Raw genomic sequence first — 20488 nt, 5'->3', positions numbered from 1 at the left:
CCTGTTAATGCGGCAACCCACAAACGTTAGTTTTCATCAATGTGGAGATTAAAATCTTAGCAGAGAACCATGATGAAATAAGATCGATTTTCAAATTTATCAATAATAAATACTGAAAGAAATGTAACAAATAGTTTGGAGACAAAAACAATTATTAACAAATTTGGTACACTCTATATAGATTTGCGTACCTACTACCTACACATCTTCAGTGACTACTTGTTTTATATCATCGATGTCAAAATTCTCTTTAACTTTAATCAGGCAATTTTTGGTAACAAGCATCTCTGATTTCTAATGTGATAAACGCAATGCGTTTAACTGATGTATATTTTGTTTATGGATTGTGCAACATTGATAATAACTGAAATAATAATATTTGAATTTGAGAATATAGACGAATTGGAGGATTTTTTTATTTGAAAAAAAAATGTTTTAATTTCTAAAACGAATAAAAAATTTGTAAGTCATAGCTTACTTTTTAATTTATATTTGTACCTATTACGTGGAAGCTGGATAAATATTTGGGGGAGCTAAGCACAGGAATACTTCATCAGAACCTGGCTTTCTGTTAAAGAAAAATGGACGAATACATTTTATTAATTAGAATATGACATAAAGTTGCCACAAATAATGGGGTAGAGTCTCAAAATAAACTTTTAAAGAGTTTTTATTTGAAACTGCTGAGTGACAAGTCTTTAAATAATATACTAGATAATGTAATAGAACAGTTTTTACCACAGACTTTAAGTAAATATCAGACAAAAAACTACAAACTTTCATCAAATTATAAACAAAAGAAATACCTTTATTTTTACATGGACGGCCAGAAACATTTGTTAAACATGTATATTATCGATAAGCTACAGCTCAGAACATCTATAATGAAAAAAAAATAGAGTTAGATCAATTATTGTTTGAAATAAAGAGTGAAAGTGACTCTTCCTTATATATGGTAAATTTTAAATTACCAAGTTGCACATGTTTGGATTTCAACAAGTATCATTGGCCGTGTAAACATATATGTGCATTATTAATTTATGTACCAGGATGTTCATTTGAAGATTTACCACAAACATTCCAAAATAATGTTTTCATTTCATCTGATCCTTAGTATTCAATTACTAATAATACAGATCAATTAATTCTAAACAAAGTTACAGCTTTAAATGAAAATAATAAAAATGTCACTACCTCTGTAAAACCAAGACCCTATAGTGTCTCCCGTGGTAGCTCCTGTAACGCTAATAGACTCTAAAAAATAAAATAGAAAATAATGTGACGGTGTACCTCCTAAACGTATTGAAGGTGCTCAAATGTGGTATTATTTTAAACATATGAAGTACTCAAATATTGCATTAATTTTGATTTTTGGTGTCTGAAAAAATGTGTACCTAAACGTGTTACTTGTGTTCCCAATCATTTTCCCAGTTTCAATGTAAAAATATACTTTTGAACGGAAAAAAAGTATAATTTACAATTGTTTGGAGAAAACTACATTTTAAAACCAAGAATAATCATTTTAGTTATTTTGTTGTAATTTTATAATATTAACCACGTTATACATTATCGATTATTATCATTATACACCACTGGCTATGATGATTGGTTAATTTTTTTTTATTTTTACCCATTACCCATTAGGTTTAAAATTTACATATAGAGTAATGTAACATATATACAGTAAAACCTTATAACGGAATCGCTCAGTACCAACTGATATTTCCATTGTAAAGGAGTTTCCTTTTTAAGGAGACTAAAATATACGGGATATAAGCTATTTAGGACTATTAAAGGACTAAGGAGGTTTTACTATATACCTACTACTACTACTAGGTCAATAGAAGTATATTAATATGTACATTATAATATATTTTTTTGGATATCCGATATTATATACAATTTAAATATAATAAAAGGAGAAATTAGGTACCTTCATTACAAATGTACATATTTATACGACTAAAAAGTAACTAAATGTAATAAGTTACTTTATATGTATCTGAAATAAGAAATTAATATACTACTTTTTAAATTTCCCTATACTAGACTAGGTTGGGTTGCCAAAAAATATAAATTACAGTTTCCAGAACTTGGTTCCACTACAACACAATGAATTTAGAACTCACACAAGAACATGATTATCAAATACCAACATGGGATACATCATCTATCCTATGGTGGTTTAATTGTATCCAATCAAGATTTCAAAAATAAAGTAATTAAAATTGAAAGGCTGTTTAAAAAAATAACAAAAAATCAAATTCCTAAACAGCTTGGAGTTGTAAGACATCTAACCAATACAATTATCCGTCATATGGAAATTGAGGAAAAGTACAAACCTGTAATTCAAACCTACATAAAACAGAGAATTTTTATTAGAATGAGATACTTGAACTAACATTCAAACTTATTAAAATAAAAACGTAAAGCAAAAGCACAACTACAAAAATTGCAGAAATTTAGAAGACTGATGACATAGGGCATCTTGCGACTGAATTTTTTTTTATCACAGTCATTAACACATGCATATTATTAGCATTTTTCAATTATTATTATTTTCGTTATTATTATTTATTAAGTAGGTAAACTAATTGAAATGTAAGTACTTTATTTTGACTAAATTTTTTTTTCATCTAAGTCTATTATCTTTATATCTATCATCTTGAAAAATATGTTAGCTAATTATAATTATGTTAATGTTTAACATCCTCCCCTGAAATGATTTGTATTAATATTAGCATTTTGAAATTATCTTTATTTTCTATATTATTGTTAAAAATGTATAAAGATTTTTCTATAATTTATTTTGCTTATTTATTAATTTACTACATTTATAGGAATAGAATTCCTTTTAAAATGAGACTCATCATCATATTGGAAATTATTTATTAATTTATTCTTTATAAATTCATAATATTATACAAAATATCATTAAATTTAATATAAAATAGGTTATTAAAAATTATGAAATATTATTGACAATGATAATATAAAAAAAAATAAGTTAGACTAACTTGACTCGACTATTATTATAAAAAAATGCATTTAATATCTACGACAGGTTTCGAAAAAAAAATTCATCAGGTATAAAATTGAAAAAACTTATAATATTGTATCATAATATAATATTAATGATTTTAGTTATATTCCAACACAGATATAATCTATACTACTATATAAAATGAAGTCGCTTTTTTTTGTTCGGGATAAACTCCTAAACTACTTGTTCAATCGTCGTGCAATTTTTTTTAAATTAAAGAAGAGGACATCACAGACAAGGTTTGAGGCAAAAAATTAGTCCGATTAAGTTAATAAATAATTAGTTATTATTAATTAAAATAAACGTGTAAATTGTATACCCAATACCTATATATACATATTAATATATTATTGTACACATTGTGCGGGCCACGGGTTTCCTGCTACCTGCAACCTGACCTTTTTGTTCGTCAAATTGTATTGTGTTCGATATCGGCGGTGTTCCGAGAAGTTTATCACACTTACACCAACAACATCCAATATTCGTATTAATATCTTAATAATACAAATGTTGAAATGTATACTGCTAAATAATAACCAAGGCAGGTATTGTGCGTTCGCGTCGTCTGGCGCCCCCACTCACTACCATGACACACGATCACATACTATGAAATGGTGGTTTCAAGAAATGGCTATTTTGTCACCAACGAATGAGCAAGTCGACAAATTAAATGATTTGATTCTATCTATGTTTGACGCTCAATCACAAATGTACTATATTCCATGATAAGATGGGTTAGTTATTTCACTAGTTATTTTATCATGCTATATTCAGTTGATACAGTTAGAAAAATAGGATGCAGTCCATTTCCCAACTGAATTTCTTAACTCTTCAACGCCTTCCGGAGTCCCACCGCGTAGGTACACTGATTTTAAAAATAGGGACACCTATTATTTTAATGAGAAATTCGAGCCCACCCACACTTTGTAACGGTACAAGACTACAAATCAAAAAATTGAGAAGTTCATTACTCGAGTGCATAATATTAACAGGGCTGTGGTAATGGAAAAACTGTTTTAATACCAAGAATACCAATTATACCCTCAGATTTACCTTTTAAGTTTAAACGTATTGGATTTCCCGTTAAATTAGCATTTGCAATGACTATAAATAAAGCACAGGGACAAACACTTGACGTTGCTGGAATCGACCTAAGCGTTCAATACTTTTCTCACGGTCAACTATACGTCGCCCTGTCACGTGTGACATCCAAATTTAATTTGTATATTTTTGCCCCCGATCCAGAAAAAGTTGATAACGTTGTTTACAAAGAAATTTTTTAAGTGTATGAATAATTATCAAAATACTGGCACAATTCATATCTTTTGTTCCATCCATAGTTATACCATTGATTATAAATACTAGTATACTAGTAATTTATTTATAATCAATGGTTATACCTACAAAATGTAAATACACAATTTACACACGTATACATTTACCACTACATACAAAATAATTTTTTTTAAACATTATGAAGAATCCGCGGTGGCGACGCTAAACTTATATGGCTACATTAGTACATTACCGCGAAGACGTGACTAAAAGTGGTCTAAAATAAAAATAATTGTTTAACATCCAGAAAATAAATAGCAATTTAAAATATCTGAGAAATCTTGCAATAGCGAAGCATTGCCGGGTCAGCTAGTATATATTAATTATAATATATTTATTTATTACATATATCTGTGGCCTATCCATATCTTTATTATCTATGGAGGCAACCTGTATAATCTATAAACCTCGGGTGTTATCGAGAAACAATAATATGCTGATATGATGCCTGAATTGTTCTCGTTGTCGTTATTCGTTTTCATTTCACAGTTCGCAGTTTCACACTATAAAAAAAAAAGTTCACTACTCGTCTGAGATCTGATATGAGTCACTCGCTCAAGTTTCAACAAGTTCATCTGTGCAAGTTCACTTACACTTCATCAGCCCCGCAGAGTCGTTCGATTGTTCTAATTCAACGCAATACTGTGTAGCGAATGCCATGGCACAAATCAAAGTTGAGATGATCAGTGACACGTCGTTAAAAGGCCATGACGCACACCACGGTCCCAACGCCAATCATAGGCCGGAAGTCGAATTCCACGGTGGTGGCCGCGGTGGAGAAGAGGCAACCGCTTCTTACCGTACGGTGGTCAGTGGGCCCAGAAATCTAAGAGTAAAATGGAAATGGTATACGAGGTTCGGTATACAGATAGAGCAGCGAAGTACCTCATGGATGGTATATCGAGGGACAACAATATGGTAATTATCAACGTAATAAAATGTTTTTTTTTTTTTGTAAAAACCGTATCTGTTTGAATATTCAATAATTTAATATTTGCTAGTGAATTTGATCTCTGGAGTGCTTCAATGAACATCCAAATATTTGATGCTGAGTTCTTATCAAACTTTTACATTTATTATTGAAACCTTCACTTAAATTATTTGTTCTACCTGCATTTTTCTTTGTAGCATTAGCATTATGTACATTCCTTAAATAAGTTGGAAATATCAGGTGTACCGCCATAATGACAAACTATTTGATTTTGTAGAAGTTCTCTTGTAAGTTCCATTGACGTATGTTCTATCAAAGTACAACAATAGTTCATCGATATCTGGATCATTGAGCTAATTTGATAAATCATAAAGCACAGACATACCTAATCAATAAATATAACAAACATATATCTTTATAAATTTTTTTTTTTTTTTAAATTTATTTAAGCATATTTACAATATTATATACAATTTGTACAATAAGTAAATTTGATAACATAGGTAATTAAAATGACTTGAATGTCTTGAGGGGAGAAAACCGTCCATTAACAATACCTCCTATTTAATTTGATGGGTTCATATAATATGGAGACCGTTAGGCAAGATCGTCTCTTGGCCATATTCTTTTTAACCTCGGAGGAGAATTGTTGGGGATGTTTACAGAGGACATGCAGGAAATTAGAGGGTTTGGGTTCGAGTGCAGTTTGGAGTGAAACTTTTTGTAATGCGTCGTTGGTCATATACCATAGGGCTCCAGTTATTTGTCTAAAACATAGACTGGAAAGCTTGTATGGGTCTTATATTGGATGGTTTGGCTTGGCCCCAGATTTGGATACCATATGACCAGAGGGGAGTAATTATCGTCTTGTATATTAATATTTTGTTTTTTAAATTCATTGAAGAAGACAATAATGGACGGAGGAGATGTAGACGTGTGTTTGATTGTTTTCTTTTCTGTTTTGTGTGTTGGGCCCAGGTAAGTCTTTTATCTAGATGAACTCCGAGGTATTTGGTTACATTTTGGACAGTAATTGGTGAATTATTGAGCAAAAGTTGTGGACATTCGTTTTTTTCAGAGAAAAATTTATTTGAACTGATCTGTTTTCGTTTATTTTAATTTTCCATTTTTGAGTCCAATCGGAGCTTTATAAATTATAATAGAAGAAATGGTAATAATATTATTAAAATATATAATATTACATACCTATCTTAACATATTTCAGAGGCAATAAAGCTAAACCTTTCAACATGCCAACTATTATTTTGTAGCTAATCCTATGTTTTGAACTTTACGCCAAAGCCAAATACTTTGAGAAAGATGATAATTACAACATTGAATATTAATGTCGACAAATACTAATTTTCAATAGCTTGAATCATGGATTGTTCAAAGTCAATACTTATAGTTTTTAATTTCAACTCAGACAACATACTTTTAAGTGTTGATAAAAGTTCAGCGTAGATTTCTTTAGTTTTTCTTTGTAATAAAGCATAAACACATGGAACTGATGTGCTTTTAGTACATACATGAATTATGTATACTTGATAAAATTCTTTAGGACAAGTAAAAAATGTTCCATCCATACACCATTTGACCGATTTTGACAACTAACATTCCTTCGGGAGACGAAAAAACTATTATTCAATTGGTATTGTTTTCATTATCAAATAATAAAAAATGGTTTTGGTTCAATCCCTCTCGTAGTAGCCCAAATACCATTTATTTTTAATTTCGATAAAGGGCATAGCGAAGGATACTTTTTATTACAAATTCTTCTTAGTGATCTTTTGACCGATTTTTCTTCTGTTATTAAAACCATTGCTTCGTTTGATAAATTAGATGTTTCTACTGCGAAAAGTCTGGAAGGACTATCAAAATTGTCTAGGGCTTTAGTATTCATATTCAACATGACTTTTGTTACTTCTACTAGCGCTGGAGACGGTGGATGGTTCTTGTGTTCAATATTTTTCAATACATTTAAAATCATTTGATCAGTTGCTATACTACCTTTACAATTTTTCTTTTTTTTCCACACACTCATCTAATTTTGTTATTGGCAAGATTTTTTTGTTTTGTATACATATAGTCTTTAAAAACAATTTTTAAACCTCCTCTATCTGTTTTGAGAATTTGTGTTTTATCCATGACCACAAAAAAAAAAAATTATAACAAGAATTTTTATTTTAAAACATGTATAAATACTAAACCACTACTTAACTGCTTTGAACAGTTTTGATGTAAAATATTGACTCAATGCTCATGACAATGTAAGATTGTATAAGAATGTTATCTTAATAGTCTTAGTAATTGGCTGGATTCTGGACACAATTTTAGATTTCAATGTTACCTATCTAATTAAATATTAGTATACTACTATTTTACTTTTAATTAAAATTATATTTTTACTTAACTTGTTTTAAATTTTTTTATTGAAATTAAGATAAACGAACAGTTTTAAAAAAAATAAATAAATATGAACAAAAGCTAAAAAATATGTGTTAAAAATAATAATTTTATATTTGAAGGTAAATAATTAAAAATAAAAAAACAAAAAAAACCAGGGGAGAGATGTCCTACTACGCCGAAAACAGCTGGGGTGGAAATGTCATGATACCGTTTATATGGTGGTATAGTGGTATGATTTAGAAATTCATAAATCGTAATAGATTCTCGGTACTCTCCTGTATCTGCTGGGGAAATAAATGTTTTGTCCATTATAAAAGACAAAATTATGAGAGACTATTAAGAAGGTGTAATTTTTTTATAGCTCCACATATTGTTCAGGATATTTAATATTTCTGAATTTGGAAGTTACTGATTATGTTTATACAATAATTATTTTTTAAGCCAGTGTTTCTCAAATTTAGATAAAATTGCAGTTTAGGTACCACACGATTTTTTTCATTTTTTTTTAACACTTCAACAAGTTAAGAACGATGGTGCAAAAAAAACTTTGCATATCATTATTTTGGAAGTTATATCCTTCCAAATTTCACAATTTTTATTTTTTACACGTTAGCATAACACTGTACTTTACATTATATTGTGTTAATTGATGTGATAACTATACTTATCTGAGTTTATATTAATTGAATCAATAAAAGTAAAAAAAAAAGTATTGAAAGCTGATTCTGATGCCATGTTTTAATTATAATATGTATTGTTATTACTGTGTTAGTTTAATATATTAAATAAAAAATAATAGTTAAATTATATTCGATTACAGTCAAGAGAAGAATTTCTCAATAATTATTATCACGGTGACAACCCTCAAGGAGATAATGATATCATGCATAGAAGCAATCGCAATCATTCTGAAAGTGAAAGAAAAGGTGGTGTTGGTGGAGTTTTCAGATGCGGACGATGCGGTCCACCTAATCAAGGAGATGATTATCATGTTAGTCACAATACATTTTTTAAATATGTAAAGGTGGATGGATTAATACAAATGTATATTTAATATTTTTAACTTTCAGACTATGGAATGATCGTTTAAAGCAAATAATGGACCCAAATTATGAATTTCCAAAAACTGATACCACTGAAAGATAGTTCCTTGGTCAGTGTCGTCTTTACATAGGAAACTTGTGGATTGTACTGAAGAAGAATTGATAGAAATGTTTAAACCTTATGGAGAAGTTTCCGAAATTTTTTGCTAGAGAATAAATGATTGGCTTTATCAAATTGGTAAACTATTACTTTAAACATAATTTTAATTGAATTGTTATAAATGTTAAGGGGCCCTGGCTCTTTTGTCTCTGCTTACATACACATTACATAATACATCTTTGTACGTACTAGATTTTTACTATAATTTATCTATAGTTAATATTGGATCAAAATAATACTTGAATAATTTTTTTTTCAAAATAGTTTTATAAATAAAAATATGAAAAAAATTTTAGCTTGTGCACAGTTTAAATTTTTCCAACAAATTTGACGATATGTATATTTGATCTAATATTAATTATAACTGTAGTAAGAATATGGCACGTAGATTTACTATGTTATACGTGTGTTAGACAGCGACAACACATGAGAGTATGACATACTCTTAAGTAAAAGAAAATTATGCTTATTGAACTCTTATAGGATTATCGAACTAATGCGGAAAAAGCCAAAATGTTTAGTATTATATACCTAAATTATTTTTATATTTTAATTTTTTAGATTGAACGTTGCTAATTGATGGTAGATAAAACAGGTAATTCAACTGGAGACGGAATCATTGAATTCTCATCTTCATATGCTTCGAACAATGTTTTGAATCATTTTTCAAAAAGAAGTTTCTTCTTGATGAGGTATTAATATTACACTTTATATTTTTAATTTAATGAGTTTTTGGACTGAATTTAATCTATTTTTAAAATATTTTTTTTTTAGTTCAGATCATCCTTGTGTAGTGAAAACAGTTTATAGACAGTATAGATGGTCGCCCAAATGAGTTTGTTTATTGTTGGTTTTCTGAGTTACATGATTTTTTTAAATCTAAGGAAGAAGCATTTAAACGTGAAGAAAAAATTAAAAATAATCTGTTCCGAATACATTATATTTAATATAAACACAAGAATGGGAAATGAAGGAGTGTCAAGCAAAGGATTTAGACTTAGGGAAAAAGATATCGGGAGACAAAATTTAAAGAATTAAGCATGAGAAGGTTAGTTAATAAGTATTTTCATAGTATGAATATAAAAATTAATAAAAAGTTATATTATAATATTACAAATTGTTGTTAATTTTTAGTTACTTGTTGTACGGAGCACATCGGGTAATGTTGTTATCGCTAGTAGCCACATTGTCTCGTCATCTACTCGGAGTAAATATTTTACAACACCTGAGGGCATCATTGTACCTAAGAGTAACAATGGGCGGTTCATCGTTATTTAACATGTAATTTCCTCTAAATTTGAACATAAAATAACTATAAAAAAACAGTGTTTTTTATATTTTTTGGTTACAGAATAATTTACTTACGTGTTGCTTTGTTCTAAGTTTTCAATCCTAAGCTATAAATGTTAAACATTTTATACATTTTTAATTACAAAATAATTTTTAAATTTTAAATTTGATAAATGTCAGAAATCAAACTTTAAATGCTTATAAAAAAAATTGTGCCTATTTATTTTTAATATTTTTTAAATACTATTGTAAGAATATATCAGAGGCCTTGTATTAATGGGTTTTTGACCCAAGAAATAAAATGTTATTGATATTTATATATAAAAAACCTAAAAAGAAATTTATGTTGTAATTGTCCGTAAACAGCTCAAAATATTTTGAACATTTTATCAAGTATCGAAATTGGTAAAGTAAACATATGATATAAATCTCAAGTGTATACAGTTATTTGTTTTTTAATTACAACACCAATGTAAAAATTTGAACTTCAAACACCCATAACAATTTAATTTGACTTTCTAAGAAATTTTTTTTTTTTATAAGAGTATATAACCTTATAAGCAATCTTATATCACATTTTAAAATCTTAGATTTAAAAAGAAAATTTTTTATGAATTTCTTACTCAAAATAATTTAGACATTTTCATGATTTTTAAAGTTTAAATGCTTATAAAAATAATTGTGACTGGATTTTTAATATTTTTCAATTGTCATTGTAGAAATTCGCTAGACTAAACCGGTTTAAAATTATCCCACATTATCCCGCACAGGGATAATGAACCATGTAAATGATATGGTCCAAACATCCCGGTGCATTATTTTTCACACCGGTTTAGTCTAGCAAATTTCTACATTGTAACACTTGTATCAATTTATATCAATTGTATTCACTGTATTTTAATAATATTAATAATCTTTTTTGCAACAATAGATATAATATACAATATTTACAAACATAAGAGTTAGATATTGCAGCACGCCTTATAAACGAAGCTTGTGCTGGGGCACAGTTCTTATTATTTAAAATGAATACATTATAAATGTTGAATAATAATTAATTTAAAAACAAAACAAACAAATTAAAATAAGAGTTTAACATAACTAAAATATAAAAAAAAATACAAAAATAATAACTATTATAAAATATTATTAAATAGTATTAAATTTTCAAGTTTGTTTACCCAACAAATTAAGTTTTGTTTACATTATAGAAAAAAATTAAATAATTGGAAATTGAAAATGTCCGTAAACACTAAACAGTTCTAAACAAATCAATATTTTTTGAAAATGTTATCGTGTATAGAAAATGCTAATATAAACAACCAGTGAAAATTGCATGTATCTACGGTCATTTGTTTTAGAGTTACACTAAAAACCAAAACCGATTTTGCGTAAAAATTACAGATTTTCCTTAATTTTTCTTTTCTTTTTCCCTGCACTTTCGAAAACTATTAGGAATTTTTTACTTTTGACCCCCCAAAGTACTAACTATAGATTCGCTTTCCTATCAGAAAAGAGACTATTGAAGCATTTTTACTTTCCTAAAACGTGATGACAGACCAGAAAAAAAACATTGTAAAATCTATACATTCATTGCTCCGCTCAGAATCGAAAATAATTTTATAAAAAAAGTTTATGTAATACACCGAAAAAGATCATTGAACATTTTAATTATACAATTTATAAAATAATAATTCGATAGTCAAATGACTATAAAAAAACAATAAAAAATAAAAATATTTATTGTAAAATGGGTATAATAATAATTTTATTTTAATAATATCTAATTAATACTAATTGCTGACCATTCGGGCCGGTAAAAACCTTTGCCCCCCTCAATAAAAAGTGAAATTACGCCACTGCCAGTGTTGTTACCTTATGCTATCCTCAGAAAAATTGGGGAGCGATTGACGAGCAAAAGAGGCGCAATATGTGTTGCTATCCCACGGACACATGTTTTCTCTCGCGTATGTCAAACAATGTATAAAGGTCATTTTGGGCTGCATCACTGCACGTGTGTTCATCCCACTCACAGCCCCATTCTGTCGCCATTTTCAGGCATCGAAGGTGGCCATTCAATGCAGCACTGCTGCAAACGGCCGTCCCTATTTGTGGGCACCTTTTTGTTATGGCATAATAATCAACATGTCCGTTTAGGGCCGCATTACTCGTCGTGGTTTCATGGGCAACCATTTGCCCTTGCGTTGACCAAAATATATAGGTCCCCGTTGAGCACGTCTCTGCATTGCACCGTAAGCCCACGCCAACAAAAGGATGTCCACATGTCCTGTAAGCGCTGCATTGCTACACGTTTTCGTGTCTGTTGGGCACTTGTGTTTCAGTGCGTAAACCAAACCGTCCCTCTGGTTGTTCAACGCGGCGTTGCTGGCACGTATTTGAATTTGAATCCCACGCGCAACCATGGAAAAGAGCATACGTTAGGGTTCAACGCCGCGTTGCTACAAGTTGTTTCGTCCAATGGGGCACCCGGTTTCATGTGTAAAAACCATACAATTCTTTTGGCTGTTTAGGGCGGCAGCACTGCAAGTTGTCTCGCTCCAAGTGCACCCGTTGAAATGAGCGTATCTGTTGAAAGTAAACAGTACACATAATTAGTTAAGTACTTAAGATTGCACACACTGTAATTCAAGTATACCTATAGTTATGTTTATAAGGGAAGCAAAAATGCTGAGATGACACATTATGATCACGAGTGTTGCATTTCGTGTTATAGTTATAGTATTATCTATATATACAGTGCGTGTCCCGTCTTCAAATGTACCACTAAATATATCAGCCCGAAGGCCTTTGATTTAAAAACAATTTGCTGTGATAAATAAGTGGTACCGAAGTGTATATATTTTGGGAAAATTTCAAATTTTCGACTCCTTTGATTCGAGCATGCGCAATATAGCTTGGGTTTTTTTGAATACCAACCCTTATTTTTGACACCAGATATGGGTAGATAATTTTTTTCTAGTACATTTAGATCCATTGACCATAATCCTAAACCCAAAATTGACCAAGTTACGGTCTAAAATAATTCAATTTTTCGAAAAGCATGGTATTTACACAATACACTTGTATAGAGTGGATTTTTTTAATGAATGACACGAGAAAAATACTTGAATACATACATAATAATGAAACAACAAGTAAATTACTTTGTACTATCTAACTTTTATTTAACTACATTTGTTTATCTAATAAAATGTTCAAAATTGGCCCCGTTATTTTCCAAATATATTTCCAGTCGTCGAGTTATTTCTCTGTGCGTAGCTGTCAAAATTATTTTCAATTTACAAATCTAATCCCCCAACATTAATTTTAGCCCCCCCCCCCCCCCGGTCATAATTCCTAGTCCCGCTAACGGTAGCTATATTTTAGATTCTGAGTGGAACGATGAATGTATATTGATATGTGTATTTTTTTTTTTTAATTTTTAATTTTTTTTTTATTTTTGTGTGTGTACACGCTAAGTAGTCGAAATAATGCTTCGATTTTCAACTTCAGTATCTTGTTCGATGTGAAAGTGAATATTTTTGGTGCATTGGGGAGGTCAAAATTTAAAATTCCCAGTAATTTTCAAAAACGCCGGGAAAAACAACATAAAAATTAAGGAAAAACAGGAATTTTTACGAAAAATAGATTTTGGTTTTTGGTGTAACTCTAAAACAATTGAACGTATAAACATGAAATTTTCACTGGTTGTTTATATTCGCATTTTCTATAGACGAACAATTTTCAAAAAATTTTGAACTTTTTAGGGACATTTTCAGTTTTCAATTTTATTAGTTTTTATTTCTATGAATGTCAATAAAACTTTATTTGTTGAGTAAAAATGCTTGAAAATTTAATACAACGCTCCTACTATATTGTTACAATGATACTTGAAAAATATTCAATATCCTTATTCACATTTTTTTTTATAAGCATTTAAAGTTCAAATCTTGACAAAATACTGTAAAATCACGAAAACCAGGAAATTATTTTGAGTTAAGAATTCATAAAAATTTTTCTTTTCAAATCTAAGATATGAAAATGTAATACAAAATTCCTCTTAAGTTTGCCTACGTTTATAAAAAAAAAAAAGGCTACAGGCAAATCAAATTAAATTTTTATGAGCGTTTGAAGCTTATATATTTACAACGTTGGATATTCACTCGATTTCTCATGTAGTGATTTTTTTATTTTGTTGTAATTCAAAAACGAATAACCGTAGACTCTTTAAATTTATATCATATGTTTATTTTATCAATTCCTGTACTTGATGAAGTTTTCAAAATATTTTAACTCGTTTTGCGCTGTTTACAGACAATTTAAAATTTAAATTTTTTTAGTTTTTTTTGCTATGAATATCATTTAAGTTTTATCTGTTGGGCCAAAAAGTATAAATATTTAATACAAGGCTCCTGATATATTGTTACAATAGCAGTTGAAAAATATTAAAAATACATAGGCACAATTATTTTTCATAATCATTTACAGATCAAATTTTGACAAAATTTATCAAATTTAAAATTGAATAATTATTTTGTAGTTAAAATGTATAAAATGTTCAACTTTTATATCTAAACACATTTCAATAAATACAACTCAGACCGGTCACTTCCAATGAAATAAAATAAGTAGTGAAATATCTTCTTGGAGACCAGAGCTCGTAAGTTTGTCGAAATAATAATATATTAGTATTTTCTTCACGCTCGAGACGAAATTCAACGACGGCAATCGGTTGACGGTTCATAATAATAATATTATAATAGCGTGCTTTGCGAAACATATAATATGTCTCTCGTTCACCAGAATACCTCACTTTATATTTTATTTTATTTTCTCGTATTCCATGACCGCCCGTTTATAATATGAAATTGCTCGTGTGCCATAGTATACACTATACAATACACGCACATATACATTTACAAGAGAAACTGAATAGCGTAATAACGTTTTTATTATTTACCGCCACGACGCCACCGACTCAACAAACTGACGCACAGCGCAAGTATAATAAATAATATTAAATTAATAATACGGTGGAATCCACATTTCCCAATACTTTTAAATATAGCTATTGGCACACATTTCATGTTTTTGATAGAAAATCACCATATACAAAAAATATACCGTAAAATACACTGCGCTCGATTCCCTTATTACTACATTACATAATTATACAATATGTATTACGGTACAGACCGACCAGAAGACGTGTTTAAACACAAAGTTTAGTTCTTACACATACATCGAATAAATAATAATATATTTGTCGTTTCGCCGTTACATATTTCCCTATAGTGAGGTCCTTCCACTGTTATTTAGGTACCGATTAAGAGGACGTCGCACCCGCATATGTTGTCTCCGTCTTACACGTGTACGACATAGCAAATTTTACGCTCAGCAGATCACGTTTAGCCCCGATAATTTTAAAATTAGAGTGAATTGACCTCTTATAAAATTTAAAGTTAAGAATGTTATCTAGGGCATCCCATCGGCCTTTTGTCATATTTCAGTTTTAAAGTGAATTATGAGTATTTTAAAATTGTAAATTGTTTATACATCTTTCAATGCTCATAACTCGATTTCAAATTAAAATTTAACAAAAAGCCGATGAGATGCCCTAGATAACATATACGACGTCCTCTTAATGACTTCAGCACCGTGTGACCTTGGTCGTGTCAAAATACATATTGCCATCATAATAATATACGTTCCTAAACACTACATATAGAGTGTTCGGGCCGGGAACAAACAATAATAGGCCGTGGTGCCCGGTCACCGAAATACTTCGTTCGCTCACTCACACACCGACTGACCTGTATATAGTAAAGTTATAGCTCAACCACAAATTATATTAATAATATAATCTGTGGCTCAACGAGCATTGGTTGGGTTCGCCGCGCAAATACTAGTGAGCTATGTGGTGTAATGATGTGTGTTAGTGTGTATATGTGTGTGTGTGTGTGTGTGTGTGTGTGTGTGTGTGTGTGTGTGTGTGTGTATGTGTATGTGTAGGCTTAAAACTATGGAAATAAATTGTACCAGTAGGTTTATAGTGCAAAATAATAAATATGTGTATACACTATACATTCAATATACAAGTTATAATACAATTGATAATAATACACGGCCTTGGATATAATAATAATAAGCAGCCCTTCTGGCTCAACAGCAATACAATAATAGATATAATAATAATATAAATTTAAAAAGGAGCTCACATAATTTGTCGGTGCACTGCTGGCCAGCTGCTACCTGTGCCTAAATAATTTGTGTCCACATTAGTGGCAATAATAATAATATAATTTACAATTCATATAGGTAGCATAAAAGTATAATAAATAGCGTACACGGTCAATAATCAATATTATGCGAAAATGTGAATAATAACAGACGTTATTTCATGGCGATTAGCGCCGTAAAGACTATCCCACCGTGCAATTTAAGTTACAAAACGTTGCCGCTATGCTAAGTTTCGATCGCATAATAATATTACTAAGCAACGATAATGCAATATTGTATAATTATTCCATAAAAATAATATCTAATATATTATCAAGTAATATTATTTGAATATTTTAATTCCATATTATGTATGCAATGCTACAAATAGTACAAATATTATGTTCAATTATTGTTGCATTGAAATAATCTTGTTTACGCGTGTCGACCCGCAGCTGAGTCCTGTAATTATAATATTATAACTTTATTTATAAGTACAAAAATATACCCAAATAGTTATATCTCATTGTTATAAACACCAGCATGGGTTTTCCGTTTCCGATTGTGGAAAGCCGAACCCGCAAGACGCTGTCAAAACTGTCAAACATTGGTCTTGGCGGCAGATGTCTTAAAAATAATATTACACTTATTATAAAATTCTAAAAGTCATAAGTTATAACCATTTTCACTAGTTATTTTTCAAACTTCTCGTGCTTGAAATTGTTCAGTTGTTATTTTCCCTTTCATTCTCGTTATTTTCATTACCTACCTACTTTAATAAAATATAATATTTCTTATGAACATTTTTAATTGTGTATATTATTGAATACTTAAACATTTTATTTCATATTTTTTATATTGATCATTTATAGAAATCATTCAGATGGATAAACAGAATCCATCTATAGAATTATTAAATTTAATTTATATGGAACAAATTCAAAGTAGGATCAAGCATGATGATTTATTATCTAAACTTGATCATATTGAAAAAGCTGTTAATAAAATAGGAGTAATAAAAAACATTTCAACTGCATTACCTAATTTTGATGGACATTTTATGTCAAATTGGCCCATGAACAACAAGCAAATGTTTTAAAATGTTTCAAATTGTTTATTCGACGATTCATTTGTTTCATTAGTTGTACTTATTATACTGCATTACTGCTATAATAATATATATACATCATTAATTTAATTCACAACATTTTAAACTATATTTAAAAAATTCAGGAAAATTTTTTTATAACTATTGGCGGAAATGCAGTCAAAGATAACATAAAGAGAGTTCTTGCCAACATTTTGAGTATTGAGTTTGCCATACGTTGTTCATGGACAGGAAGAGGAAAAGATATTTCTACAAAATTATGTGACACTAAAATTGTAGTAGTATTAAAAGGTAAAAACATTTATTAATAATAGTTATTTTTCACATCTAACTTTATTTATTTTTTAAATCTATAATTAATTACAGGGTGTATAAGGAATGGTCAAAAGGATTATAGTGATGCTCTATTTGAGTCAATTTTGGCTGATTGGTTCCGTTATGCTACAACAAGACACAAAAGATCATTAGAATAATATTTCTATCTTTTTAATAATAATTTATATTTTATGTACCGTGTAAGAAGATTTTACATGAAAATAAAATATTTTATAAAAGTATTAGGACTTAATAGTTTATATTAATTACTCAATCTAAAAATATTATTATGTTGGTATTTATAAATACCAAATGTTTGATTTAGAGAATGATTTTTTTGGGGGGCCCATTTTATTAAGTACTTATTTAATATTTCTAGAAAAAGAGAAGAAAAGAGCTTTGTCAGATGACAGGTCGTCACTTGAGAAGAATTATACAAGCTGAGCAAGATAGATGCACAGCCAATTTAGGAACTTCTTTGCAACAACCTTCAACTTCCACAATGAATAAAATGTCAGAAGCTACAACTTCTCCTGTGCAAAATGAAATTCCAAGTAAAACATTGGTCCCAAGTTTATTAACTTGTACTTATAATACAAATAATAGCGGAGAATCTTTGTGTTTGATTGATAGTACTTTAATAACTGAGACTGTGAATAATATTGATAGTACTACTATTTTAAACGATAAAATTGGTATATGTGATAAATTAAGAACTTGGAATGTAGAGTTTAATGGATCTCATAATTGTTTAAACAAATTATTAACTATTTTAAAAAGTGAGGGTCTGGGTGTTCCTTAAGATGGTAGAACATTGATGAATACGCCTAAAAAGCATAATATTGTGTCTATGGAACCTGGTGCCTACGTACACTTTGATATTAAAAAAATGATTAGTTCTCTATTACATAGACATGAATATGATTTATCTGGCATTACTGATATAAAATTAGGTGTAAATGTGGATGGCTTACCTATATCAAAGAGTTCTAAAAGCCAATTTTAATTAGTATTTGTAATGTACTAGTATTATCGAAATATGTTATACCAGTAGGTAAAAACCTGATTCTTCTAATGATTTTTTAAGTGATATTTTAAATATTATACAATTAGGAATTGAAATAAATGATATGTTATTTAATGTTACAATAGGACATATTGTGTGTGATGCGCCTGCCAAATCATACTTGCTGATTGTTAAAGGCTTTAACGCATACTTTGGATGTAATACATGCACTGATGAAGGTACATATTATATTGATGGTATAATGGCTTTTTTGTCCATGGATTCCTCTCGTAAGGACAAATGAAAGTTTTAGGAATAAAACAAATGAGTATTACCATAAAGGACCTAGTATTCTTGAAATATTACCAACTAATATAACAGAAGACGTGCCACTTGATAATATGCATTGTACTTATATTGGGGTCACGAAAAAACTTATTGAATTCTGGGTGAAAGGAAAAAAAGATGTACGATTATTGGATGCAACAAAAAATAATATAAATGACAATATTTTAAATTTAAAAGCTTATGTACCATCTGAGTTTTTTAGACTCCCTAGGCTACTTGACGATTTTTATTTTTGGAAGGCTACAGAATTGAGATGTTGTTTTTGTTGTACTATGGGCATATTGTTTTAAAAGGAAAGGTAAAAAAAACTTTTATGTACATTTTTTGCATTTGGTTACTGCAATAAGAATTCTTGTTACACCTGAAACATGTATTTCTTTAAATGCAACCGCTAAAATATTACTTCCGTAAAAGATTATGCTACTCTATACGGTCAAAAGTTTTTTAATTACAATGTTCATCTTAATACATCTACCATTTTTTGTTTTAAAACATGGTCCACTTGAATCTTTTAGTTGTTTTAAATATGAAAACTACTTGCAAGACATAAAAAAATTCATGAAATGTTCAAGGTTTCCTCTGCAAGAAGTTTCTAGTAGAATTTATGAAAAATTGGACAAAATTAAAAATATTTCACAATCAAAATATCCTAAATTGTCTAAAGAATTACCTAAAACTCCTTATTTATCAAGTAACAAAGTGTATGAAAAAGTAGTTTTGGAAAATTTTTCAACTTTAAACATAAATTCCATAAATAATAATTTCATCATGTTAAAAAATAATGATTTGGTTTTTGTTGAACAAATTCTATTGACTTCCAACAATGAAATCAAATTTCTTGTCAGAAAATGTAATAGTTTTTCATCTTTTTTTAATCTACCTAATTTTTCTTCCAATGATATTGGCTCATATAGCATAGATCTTCAATTTATAAGTACACCTTACCCTATCCAAGTAAGTGTTCTTATATTCAAATATCAATGAAGAAAGCAATAGTTATCACTATGTCATGATTTAGATATACCACAGTAGTTTTTTTTAAAATAATTATTATAATATTGTGTTGTATGATTTTTGGTAAACTCGAGATGAATTAATATTAATTTATTAGGTAATTTTATTTAATGAAATTATCAATTATTTTTTTTGTGTCAATTAAAATTTACGAATGTTAATATCTAACGAATATAATGTACATACCTTATCTATTTGGAGTAAATATATTTATGTATAATGTATTGTCATTGATTAAATATACAATTGTACCTAACTATATATTAA

General features: G+C 29.1%; 2 long non-coding RNA genes across 2 annotated transcripts; both read left to right on the top strand.

Annotated features, from left to right (window-relative positions):
* The first annotated feature begins 4832 nt into the window (after positions 1 to 4832).
* Positions 4833 to 11233, top strand: LOC132941796 (uncharacterized). The gene is made up of 6 exons (XR_009664193.1): positions 4833 to 5296; positions 8539 to 8709; positions 8789 to 8999; positions 9483 to 9613; positions 9696 to 9969; positions 10056 to 11233. It is a non-coding gene; the product is annotated as an uncharacterized LOC132941796 (long non-coding RNA).
* Positions 11234 to 14520: 3287 nt separating this feature from the next.
* On the top strand, positions 14521 to 20488 carry LOC132941797 (uncharacterized). The gene is made up of 3 exons (XR_009664194.1): positions 14521 to 14871; positions 17664 to 17829; positions 17905 to 20488. It is a non-coding gene; the product is annotated as an uncharacterized LOC132941797 (long non-coding RNA).

This window comes from Metopolophium dirhodum, chromosome 3, assembly GCF_019925205.1.
Source record: "Metopolophium dirhodum isolate CAU chromosome 3, ASM1992520v1, whole genome shotgun sequence".
NCBI classification, from domain to species: Eukaryota; Metazoa; Arthropoda; class Insecta; order Hemiptera; family Aphididae; genus Metopolophium; species Metopolophium dirhodum.
This window is presented reverse-complemented; position numbering and strand designations above follow the sequence as displayed.